Raw genomic sequence first — 12,163 nt, 5'->3', positions numbered from 1 at the left:
TGGAATGCTGGGCTTGTGTGTGAACTATACCATGTCCAATTCTTCATCTGTTATTGTTTGGAAAGTAATTGTTATTATTACATGACCCAATTTTTTTATTTTGTGCCACATCAATAGATGCACGGACATCACAACAGGCATTCTGACTCGATAAACATTTGAACCTAGCTATTATGAAGGAAAATTTGTATTGACAACACTTTTAGATAGCAGGAGACGCCTAGCCTGCTCTGCATGTGCTAGCTTCTTTCTGGCTTATTCCATCTCTTCTTTGGCTTGGGTGAAGAGAGCATCTAATTGCTCTTTTTGCTTGTTTAGGAACTCAGCTACATTCTCAAGCGCCGCTGCACGCTTTCTTTCAGCCTTTACTAGAGCCATGAGGACACAAAAAATTGACGACTCCACCTGGCTTGTGTGTAATCTAGCATCAACTGGGAATTTGCACCTTGTGTCTAATCCAGCATCATTAGGGAATGGGCACCTTGTATGTAATCCAACCTCATTTTGGAAACATGATCTCGAGGTTGACCATACTTCCCTCTTCGCAGGAACTGCATCCTGACATGAAGTTACTTCTTTTTTAGATCAATACTCAGAGTTTATCCCAGATCCATTTAGTACAAGCCAGATAAACAGGACTCGGAGAAGTGAATTCAAAAGGAGAAATATAAAAACAGACTCCAAGGTGAGAACACCCACTTCCTACATCAAGCTAAAAACGAAAGCATTAGGACGACTAAGACTCTTCTTATTACACATCAAAGAACATGATGCTAAGAGAAACAGAAACTACAACATATACACATCGAAGAACACGAGGCTAAACAAAAGTAATTGAAAGGGTGTTACTTACCAAAGCTTGTTTTACAGGTTTGGTGCAGCTCCTCTTTAACTTGCCACATTCCTTGAAGATGTCCCCAATATCCCGTGTTTGGTCTTCATTGCTCCTCTGCATGTTCGCACCCGTGGTTTTAAAATCTCAACATGGCAAGAAAAATATAGTAATACTCACGCATCTTGTGGGAAACATTAAAGCACTCATCTGCCATGCTAGAGCATCTCCAACAGAAGCGTAATGTGCAGCACGTTAAAAAAGCATTTACAACGCCAGAATAGCCAGTTTTTGCGGGCTGCAAAGTGCTGGCTCCAGTGCCCACTGCAAAAAAATGCAGGCGCGTGCTGCTCCAGGAAATGCGCTATACTTTTTCCTTTCTACTCTGACTCGATACACATTCGACTCCGAGTCGATACTGGCATAGATAGATACAAGCAAGATGCCCGTGCGTTGCATGTAACATCAAGATGCGTTTGTATGAGTAGTTTATCTTGTGAGAGAAAAGTATGAACAAGGGAAGGCCTTATTTGCAAATGTGGAGAGGGGTGTGGGTATCTTTTTGCAAAATTGCCATAGTTTCCTTCCTATCCATCATACATAAATCGGACGACCTATATTGCATGATGGTAGGCACACCTGATACGTCTCCAATGTATCTATAATTTTTTATTGTTCCATGCTATTATATTATCCATCTTAGATGTTTTATATGCATTTATATGATGTTTTATATGATTTTTGGGACTAACCTATTAACCTAGAGCCCAGTGCCAGTTTCTGTTTTTTCCTTATTTTTGAGTTTTACAGAAAAGGAATACCAAACGGAGTCCAATTGACATGCCAATTTTTGATGATTTTTTATGGACCAAAAGAAGCCCCCAGAGTAAAAGAGTTGGGCCAGAAGAGTCCCGAGCCATCCACGAGGGTGGAGGGTGCGCCCCCCTATCTCATGGATGACTCGGAGACCCCCCCCCCTTGACGTGAGACTGACGCCAAAAATTCCTATAAATATAGAAACCCCCAGAAAGAAACCTAGATCGGGAGTTCCAGTGCCGCAAGCCTCTGTAGCCATCGAAAACCAACCGGGAACCTGTTCCGGCACCCTGCCGGAGGGAGGATCCATCACCGGTGGCCATCTTCATCATCCTGGCGCTGTCCATGACGAGGAGGGAGTAGTTCACCCTCGGGGGTGATGGTATGTACCAGTAGCTATGTGTTTGATCTCTCTCTCTCATGTTCTTGATTTGGCATGATCTTGATGTACCGCGAGCTTTGCTACTATAGTTGGATCTTATGATATTTCTCCCCCTCTACTCTCTTGTAATGGATTGAGTTTTCCCTTTGAAGTTATCTTATCGGATTGAGTCTTTAAGGATTTGAGAACACTTGATGTATGTCTTGCATGTGCTTATCTGTGGTGGCAATGGGATATTCACGTGATCTACTTGATGTATGTTTTGGTGATCAACTTGCGGGTTCAGTGACCTTTTGAACTTATGCATAGGGGTTGGCACACGTTTTTGTCTTGACTCTCCAGTAGAAACTTTGGGGCACTCTTTCAAGTTCTTTGTGTTGGTTGAATAGATGAATCTGAGATTGTGTGATGCATATCGTGTAATCATACCCACAGATACTTGAGGTGACATTGTAGTATCTAGGTGACATTAGGGTTTTGGTTGATTTGTGTCTTAAGGTGTTATTCTAGTACGAACTATAGGATAGATCGAACGGAAAGAATAGCTTCATGTTATTTTACTACGGACTCTTGAATAGATCGATCGGAAAGGATAACTTTGAGGTGGTTTCGTACCATACAATAATCTCTTCATTTGTTATCCGCCATTAGTGACTTTGGAATGACTCTTTGTTGCATGTTGAGGGATAGTTATATGATCCAGTTATGTTATTATTGTTGAGAACTTGCACTAGTGAAAGTATGAACCCTAGGCCTTCTTTTGAAGCATTGCAATACCGTTTACGCTCACTTTTGCTACAAGTTACCTTGCTGTTTTTATATTTTCAGATTACAAAAACCTATATCTACCATCCATATTTCACTTGTATCACTATCTCTTCGCCGAACTAGTGCACCTATACAATTTGCCATTGTATTGGGTGTGTTGGGGACACAAGAGACTCTTTGTTATTTGGTTGCAGGGTTGCTTGAGAGAGACCATCTTCATCCTACGCCTCCCACGAATTGATAAACCTTAGGTCATCCATTTGAGGGAAATTTGCTACTGTCCTAAGAACCTCTGCACTTGGAGGCCCAACAACGTTTACAAGAAGAAGGTTGCGTAGTAGACATCAAGCTCTTTTCTGGAGCCATTGCCGGGGAGGTGAGTGCTTGAAGGTATATCTTTAGATCTTGCAATCGAATCTTTTTGTTTCTTGTTTTATCACTAGTTCATTATATAAAAGAAAACTACAAAAAACATGGAGTTGAGGTTGCCTCATATGCTTCATCTTTTGAATGTCTTCCGTGAAAATAAGGATTCCGATAATTGTGTCAAAGCGTTAGAAGAAGAATGCATTAAAATGTTTGGCACTAAATCTTTGAATGATGAGCATGATTGCAATGTTCTTAGTATGAATTCTTTGAATATCCATGATGCTAATGATATGCAAAGCCACAAGCTTGGGGAAGCTATGTTTGACGAAGATGATATTTTTTGTCCCCCAAGTTTTGATGAGCAAATTTATTATGATGAAAGCATGCCTCCCATTTTATGATGATTATATTTATGAAAGTGGATTTGGAGAGGTCATGACTTTATTTAGTGATGAATCCACTATTTCGGAAGAGGTTCCAATTGATTATGAGAACAAAGTTGCTATCTATGATGATTATTGTGATGACATGTATGCTATAAATATTAATGATAACCATGAAACTTGTCATCATGATTTTAATTTTCAATTGGATTATGCCTCACATTATAGTTATTTTGTTGAGTTTGCTCCCATTACTATTCATGAGAAGAAGTTTGCTTATCTGGAGAGTAATAAAATTTATATGCATGTAGATCCTAAAAAGAATACTTTATGTGATGGTTATATTGTTGAATTCATTCATGATGCTACTGAAAATTATTATGAGAGAGGAACATGTACTCTTACATATAGCAATAATATCAAGTTTCCTCTCTATGTGTTGAAATTTTTGAAGTTGCACTTGTTTTGCCTTCCTATGCAATGTACCGACCCGACCCAAAAGCATCAAGTCTCTGTGCTTAAGTGTCATCCCTGGATCGGTATGCTGACACACACAGTACTCGAGGATTTATTACAGAGGTAAATCACATGTATAAATTAATGTAAATACTATTACCTCAATCCAAATTGCGGAAGTAACAACAAGGTTGTGGATTCCCATCAACACCAACGGCAAAGTTGAGTGTAGAAATCGTAACCCTAACGTATCACTTACTCGTCGTAAGATTCCTGCAACATGAGGCGTTGCAGCCATATAGGTCAGTACATTGGATGTACTGGCAATTTCACACTATAGAGCAATGCTGAATAATGACTATCACTACATGCATATTTGGCTGGTGGAGGCTTTAAGTTTAAGTTTTGCATAAAGCTAATTTTTCCCTACAACAAAGGAATAAATTTTATTTAACTACAAAGTTTGTTGAAAATATTGAGAAGCTAACCCCAACTCAATCCCAAATTAACATCAATAACCCAACAAATTATTTAAGTAACGTGATGAGATCAAACCAATAATTCAAGTACCAGATACTCAAGATGTCCATAACCGGGGACACAACTAATCATGATTAGTTTGTACACTCTGCAGAGGTTTGCACACTTTTACCCACAAGACTCGATCTCCTCTGTTAAATATCTCGCACTGCATTATGTTTGAGAAACGGATGACCGAGACACAGTCTTTCAGAAGCGTTAGCTCATTACGACGGGTAGACAGTACCACCTACATCCCCTACATCTGCTAGTCTACCACTGTAAGAGGTCACACAACATACTCAACTATGCCAGAGCCCATAATGGCTTGTGGCTGCACACAGAAGTTTCTAGCATGAATAATCTTATGATCCCTTTGAGCCTGGGTGGTGAACCATAGGATGATCACACGGGTAACCCGGGATCTCCTTCGACAACACTGGATTCCCCAAGTGTCCGGGCAAGCCACTGGTATCCCGAGGGTGCCCCAACCAATCCACCCAGATGTGTATTAAAGTAGCCACCTTAAGTTTAAACCTTAGTTTAACAATAACTCTCACATCTGTCATGAATTATCTCAAACCAATCCACGTCTACGAACATAGCAAAGTAGCGCAAGCATAATGCAATAATACCCTGGGTTTGAATGCAAGACAATAGGTTCCTACCTCATCAACTACTTCCCAATACCCACATGTTATCAAAATCCTACTCATGCAATGTTTGAGGGTTGAAACTAATGCATAAAAATTGGGTATGAAGAGTATGATCAAAGTGTGAACTTGCCTTGTATTGTTGATGAAGATGATTCGCATCCATAACTCTTGATAGTTCTATACGTCACACTCCAGTCAATCTATCGTAAGCAAGCAATTGCATACATAAGCAATCATGCAAAAGAATCGAAGAAAAGATCTCGGAAAACTTCGAAAACAAGCAAATAACTCTTGCAACAGAAAACAATTTTAACAGTACCAAAATTGGGTGGATTTGGTCTTATCAGAAATTTTAGGTCAAGAGCTTCAATTAGAAAAAAGAATCAATTAAATCGGAGTTATAAAACTCAAGTTATGAACAAAAGACGTTTGAAAATGAATCTGAACAAATTTTGAAATTTGAAAGTTGTAAAAAGTTTATTTGATAGATTCACTAGATAGGTGGAATCAAGACGAAAATATAGGCGTTGGTTTTATCTAATTTGGATGAAAGAGTAAAAAGTTATGGCTATTTGAAAATTCAGGACCAAACTGTTTTACGAAACAAAAGAGCTATTACTAAAAGATTTCTACGTCTAAAGTGTAAATACAGAGAATAATTGATAATCTAATTATTCTAGTGTACTAGTCTAGAAATAATAAGCTACGGGAGTATATATAAAAACGAGATACCTTTATAAGATAGAGAAAAGACGACTTCCGAGAGAAGAGACAACTTCCAGAAGTCCCGCGGGAGAGGAGAAATATATTTTTCTTTAGTGAATCTAGTCAAACCAAAAAATTGATTTAACCTGAATCGGATGATTTTTGGAGGTTCTATGGGTCTATATTTATAGGTGAAAAAGTGATTTAGGAGTCAAAGGCTAGGCAATGTGAGACTAAACGTAGATAAAAGGGAGACGAAAGAGATAGGAAAATAAAGAAAAGAAACGCCGCCGCATGGGCCTTCGGCCGGCCTGCACGTGTGCGCAGAGTTTTTTTCTACCTTTTCTTTAGAAAAAAATATATTTTTCTTGAACAGATAATAAATAAATTGAAGGACAACCAGAAAAATTAATATAGCCCGGCCTGCTGGCTATGTTACGCGTGCTGGCGAGGGATAACAGTCGGTCGCTTGTACAGTTTTTTTTATAAAAACGGAAAAGGGGTAAACGGAAAATAAGAAAAAAAAATTAAAAATTTTCCATAGGCATATTATATATCAAAATTTACAGAGAATGATTTTCTACAATATGAACATTTTCTAGCATCAAATAGAATCCGCAAAAATTTAAATAAAGCAAATAGTGCTACTATTGCAATAAAACCTAATAAAAATCATTTTAAAAATACCAAAATAATTTCAAATTTATTTCTCTCCATTTTTCTATTGTAGGGTATCATTTTACCCTAATTTATGTATATTTTATTTTTGGAGAAAAATAATTTGAATAAAAACCAAATAACTCCAAATTGAAAATAATTTTCAAAGGGACTTTAAATTGGATTTCTTTTAAACTTCCAACTCATATTTCATATGTTTTGAAGAAGTCATTTTATCTTCTCTCATGAAAATGATTGAGTTGCTTAAAGTTTCTGAATTTAAAATAGTTCCAAATGGAATTCAAATCTTTTCAAAACCCTTTTCATTTATTTAAATGGAAGAAGTCATGTCATCTTCTCTCTAGGGTTTTGTGATGAAATGAATTTGAATTCATGGAGATCATAAATGTAATACTAAAGTTTGGGAAAGTCCTTTTATTCCCTCTCATTTAACTTTCAAAAACTTTTCAAATTTCACTCAATTTCACACATCACAATCAAGCAAACAATCAAAACTATCTATTTAATATAACATACCAAAATTTAGAATTTTGGGATGTTACAAACCTACCACCCTTAAAATGAATCTCGTCCTTGAGATTTGGAGAGGTTAGCAAGAAATAGGTTAGGTTCAGGGGTTTCCTCAAAAATCCATCGATTGACAGGAAGGGTCTGGGGTGCTACCACCCTTAGAAGCATTGTTACAGTTCCATCAATACTCATATACTCCTTCCTTATTCTTCGACAGTGTCGGTCTTCTTAGATTCTCGGGATAATTCCTTCTCTGGGCTCTTCCGGCAGTGGCATAACCCTTTTCCTCAATTCTTGTGTCCATTTCATCTTGGTTCTTCTGTGACTGGGTCTTCTTAGCTGACAGGTCTGGCGCCAATACTAAACAACTATCGATATCTCATGGTGGTCAACAATTTATGGTTTCTCCTGCAGGAAATGGGTCTGGCTTCATTCTCACTGTATATCCTATGATTGGCAACAGCTGCCTTGTACAAGGGAAAATTGTCATACCATTGTAAGGCTCAAACAAGGTTTTGATCGTCATCTCTCTACTATGGGTAAGTCACTTAGATTTACCATCCCATATAGCAAAGCCAATAATAAGAGTAAGTCGATATGGTGATCATCCATCCCGTACCCACTCATTACCTTGTATATGGTTTAGCGAATCTCGCATTCTAACACTTGGTCATCCTCGCAAGCATTGCAGAATTTCTCTTGTCGACGGACTAAGTTCTGGAAAAAATCCATTGATTCTGCAAGCCAAACAAACATCTATCGTTTTTCACAACTCTCGGGTTTTGCGTGAACTCCTATAAGATCATATGTTGATAAAGGCATATCCTCTTCTAGGGTTTTTTCCTTCAGCAAGAGTGTGCTTGCTTCTTGGCAGGTCCTGGAGCCTGTGGGTTATGGGCTCACCTCATCACATTTATAGCTTCAACTCATCCTAGGGTTACAAGTGCTCCATATTACCAACATTATACCTCCTTTATATCCAATAGTACTTCGTCCCTTCATATTGTTCGGGCATCCCACATATCGAGATAAAACTCATACTTATTTTGTCTGAAGTCCACTTCGTGGAATACCATTATCTTTTCCAGGGGTCAAGGGTCCTCACAGGGTACTACCGCCCTTAAAATGCACCAATTCTTCCATAGACCATATTTCTCATATCCTAGAAAATGGTCAAAATCTTCCTTCATAGAGTCACTACTCACAAATTAGTACCAACGATGCTAACTTCATTAATTCTCAAATCATTTCAATCTCATGCATTTCCATTACATGCCTCAACTCAATGCCTCGATATAAAAGAATTGTTCCCACTACTACTACTATATTTTTTTGTTGCAAACTCAAATATTTATCACAGCCTCCTTCTCTTTGGGACAACCTCTGGCAAAGTGCCTTGCTTCATTACAACGAAAACATATTACTTCTGACAAGTCTCGAGGTTTCCTTGTGATTACATAGCCTCCTTGGGTCCTCGGCTTCCTTTTTGGGCAACTGCTAAAGTAGTGCCCTGAATCTTTGCACCTGAAACATGTGATATGACTCAGGTCCTTCTTTGTAGAAATTGGGTTGTTCCTAGGATCCAATCTATTTCTCTTCCTGGACTTTTCCGTGTCAATCAGGGCTTCTATTTCCTGTGGGTCATACTCTACTTCCTCTGTCGGGAATTCTACTAGATCCCCATTCATACAATTCCGGGAGATGTGTCCTTCTTCTCCACATGAATAGCATGACTTGGTGCAAGGTTTAAATGGGTTCTTCTTTGGGTGTGTCCTCCACCTCTTCCTCCATCACATGTTCTTCTAAAATTTCCATGAGGGCTCCTTTCATTGCTTCTTTGTTTTGCTGGATGGTTCTTTGTACCATGGGGTAAATGTGATACTGAGCAGGGTAGTGGGTAGTTCATTCACACAAGAAACAAGTAATCTGCCTAGTTGGGCATTCTTCAGCTGGGTGACTTCCTTCACAATTTGGGCATTCATCCTTGTGTTCTTTATGGTTGTGTCCTATTTCTCCACAAAGCTTGCATGCACATGGTTTCTTCATATCATTTCCATAAGGCTTCAAATTCAGGGACACAAGACGAGACTTTAGCAAAGTCAACTTAAATTCCTTCCAAGTGGTTACTCCTTGCCATCCATTGATGGTTTGGTAAATCATCCACCAAGTAGCAGCACCTCTTTCAAAGCACTGAAGAGCATGCTGGGTCATATCCTTTCTGGCCATAGAGTTATTCTTCATGTGATCTTCCATGTTTTGAATCCATCGGTCCGTCTCCAATTGACTTCTTGGTCCAGAAAATATGAGTTCATCTCCATTCATCCTCTATTGGGTCCATGGGTTTTGGGGTGAGATAAGAGAGATAGAGAGGGATACACACAATACAAACAAAAGTTTTGAAAAGACAGATTTTATTTGTGGCTGTCGGAAAAACATCAAACAAATGACAGCTCAAATCGTCGCATCTAACGTAGGTATATAACAGGGGTTTGGTCTTCTAAAGGTCAATAAATCTTCAATGTCGCCAAACTCTTCAAGTCTTGTTCATGCCTCCGATGGCTTCTTTCGATTGTGCTTGTCCTTCTCAAGTTCTTTTGCCAGATCATCTCTGCTGATGTGAAGTCTCTCATGGCATCCTTTAATAATTCTGGAGTTGCATTCCAAACTTCTGGGTTTCAACATCCTTGGCATGAACCATGGTCCTACTGTCCTTCAGTTCCTGACGTATCTCCGGTATCTCGAGGTTTTGCTCCTCCAGCTAGGCTACTTTCAGCTTCTGGGTCATGTGTTCTTCACAAAATGCTCCTTGTCAAATATGGCTTCCTGCAGGTCCATCTTAAATTTTTTGATGTAATACTTCAGATCCTGGTGATACACCAACTAAGGTTAAAACTGTATCCTTTGCTGATAGATGCTCCATCAGCCTTCTACCATCCAATCCTTCCGAAGAAATGCATGCTTAACTTAGCACGGTGACAATAGCATGAGCGAGCGGTAGCATCATGGATAGCTGTGTTTTTGCCCTTGTCATTGCCATGAGCTATCATTCCATAGTTGATATCTCTTGCCTTAGGGTTTTTTTTGACAAAAACTTTGAGTTTTAACACTCCATCTTCTGGTCTTTTTCCGACACCTTGATCCCAGGTATTGGCAGCTTTAGTAGTCTGACAAGATTCCATAAGGGTAGCCTTCCTAGGTCATATCAATCTGGAAATTCTACAGAGCCTTCAAATTCTCCTAGTCTTCGGAGTCTTCAACCGTTGTAGTTTCCATTATTATAATGCATGGTAAAATCCTCTTCATTCCGAAGTGGTCCTAGTTGTCCCATATCCTGTACTTCTTGGAGTGGTCTCATTAGTCGAATCTTCGTGTGGTCAAAAGGGGAAAGGGGTATAGTCTAACTAAAAGGGAATATTCGATAAAGCTCGAAAAAGAAGAGAGGTAAAAGATATTTTTGAAAATGAAGTTGTAGAGAAAATCTTTCCTATGGGTTTGCCAGTTTCTAGGGTCACGCCCTACAGTCAACATGTGCTCTGATACCATCTTGTATCGACCCGACCCAAATGGATCAAGTCTCTATGCTTAAGTGTCATCCCTGGATCGGTATGCTGACACACACAGTACTCAAGGATTTATAATAGAGGTAACTCACATGTATAAAGTAACATAAATACTATTACCTCAATCCAAATAGTGGAAGTAACAACAAGGTTGTGGATTCCCATCAACACCAACGGCAAAGTTGAGTGTAGAAATCGTAACCCTAACGTATCACTTACTCGTCGTAAGATTACTGCAACATGAGACATTGTAGCCATATAGGTCAGTACATTGGATGTACTGGCAAATTCACACTATAGAGCAATGTTGAATAATGACTATCACTACATGCATATTTGGCTGGTGGAGGCTCTAAGTTTAATTTTTGCATAAAGCTAATTTTTCCCTACAACAAAGGAATAAATTTTATTTAAGTACAAAGTTTTTTGAAAATATTGAGAAGGTAACCCCAACTCAATCTCAAATTAACATCAATAACCCAACAAATTATTTAAGTAACATGATGAGATCAAACCAATAATTCAAGTACCAGATACTCAAGATGTCCATAACCGGGGACACGGCTAATCATGATTAGTTTGTACACTCTGCAAAGATTTGCGCACTTTTCCCCACAAGACTCGATCTCCACCGTCAAATATATTGCACTGCATTATGTTTGAGAAACGGATGACCGAGACACAGTCTTTCAGAAGCGTTAGCTCGTTACGACGGGTAGACAGTACCACCTACATCCCCTACATCTGCTAGTCTACCACTGTAAGAGGTCACACAACATACTCAACTATGCCAGAGCCCATAATGGCTTGTCGTTGCACACGGAAGTTTCTAGCATGAATAATCTTATGATCCCTTTGAGCCTGGGTGGCGAACCATAAGATGATCACACGGGTAACCCGGGATCTCCTTGGACAACACTGGATTCCCCAGGTGTCCGGGCAAGCCACTGGTATCCCGAGGGTGCCCCAACCAATCCACCCAGATGTGTATTAAAGTAGCCACCTTAAGTTTAATCCTTAGTTTAACAATAACTCTCACATCTTTCATGAATTCTCTCAAACCAATCCACGTCTACGAGCATAGCAAAGTAGTGCAAGCATAACGCAATAATACCCTAAGTTTGAATGCAAGACAATAGGTTCCTACCTCATCAACTACTTTCCAATACCCACATGTTATCAAAATCCTACCCATGCAATGTTTGAGGGTTGAAACTAATGCATAAAAACTGGGTATGAAGAGTATGATCAAAGTGTGAACTTGTCTTGTACTATTGATGAAGATGATTCACATTCATAACTCCTGATAGTTTTACTCACTACACTCCGGTCAATCTATTGTAAGCAAGCAATTGCATACATAAGCACTCATACAAAAGAATCGAAGAAAATATCTCGGAAAACTTTGAAAACAAGCAAATAACTCTTGCAACAAAAAACAATTTCTAACATTACCAAAATTGGGTGGATTTGGTCTTATCAGAAAGTTTAGGTCAAGAGCTTCAATTAACAAAAAGAATCAATTAAAT

The sequence above is a fragment of the Triticum dicoccoides genome, chromosome 3A (genome assembly GCF_002162155.2).
Source record: "Triticum dicoccoides isolate Atlit2015 ecotype Zavitan chromosome 3A, WEW_v2.0, whole genome shotgun sequence".
NCBI classification, from domain to species: Eukaryota; Viridiplantae; Streptophyta; class Magnoliopsida; order Poales; family Poaceae; genus Triticum; species Triticum dicoccoides.
Note: the sequence above shows the minus strand (reverse complement) of the source record.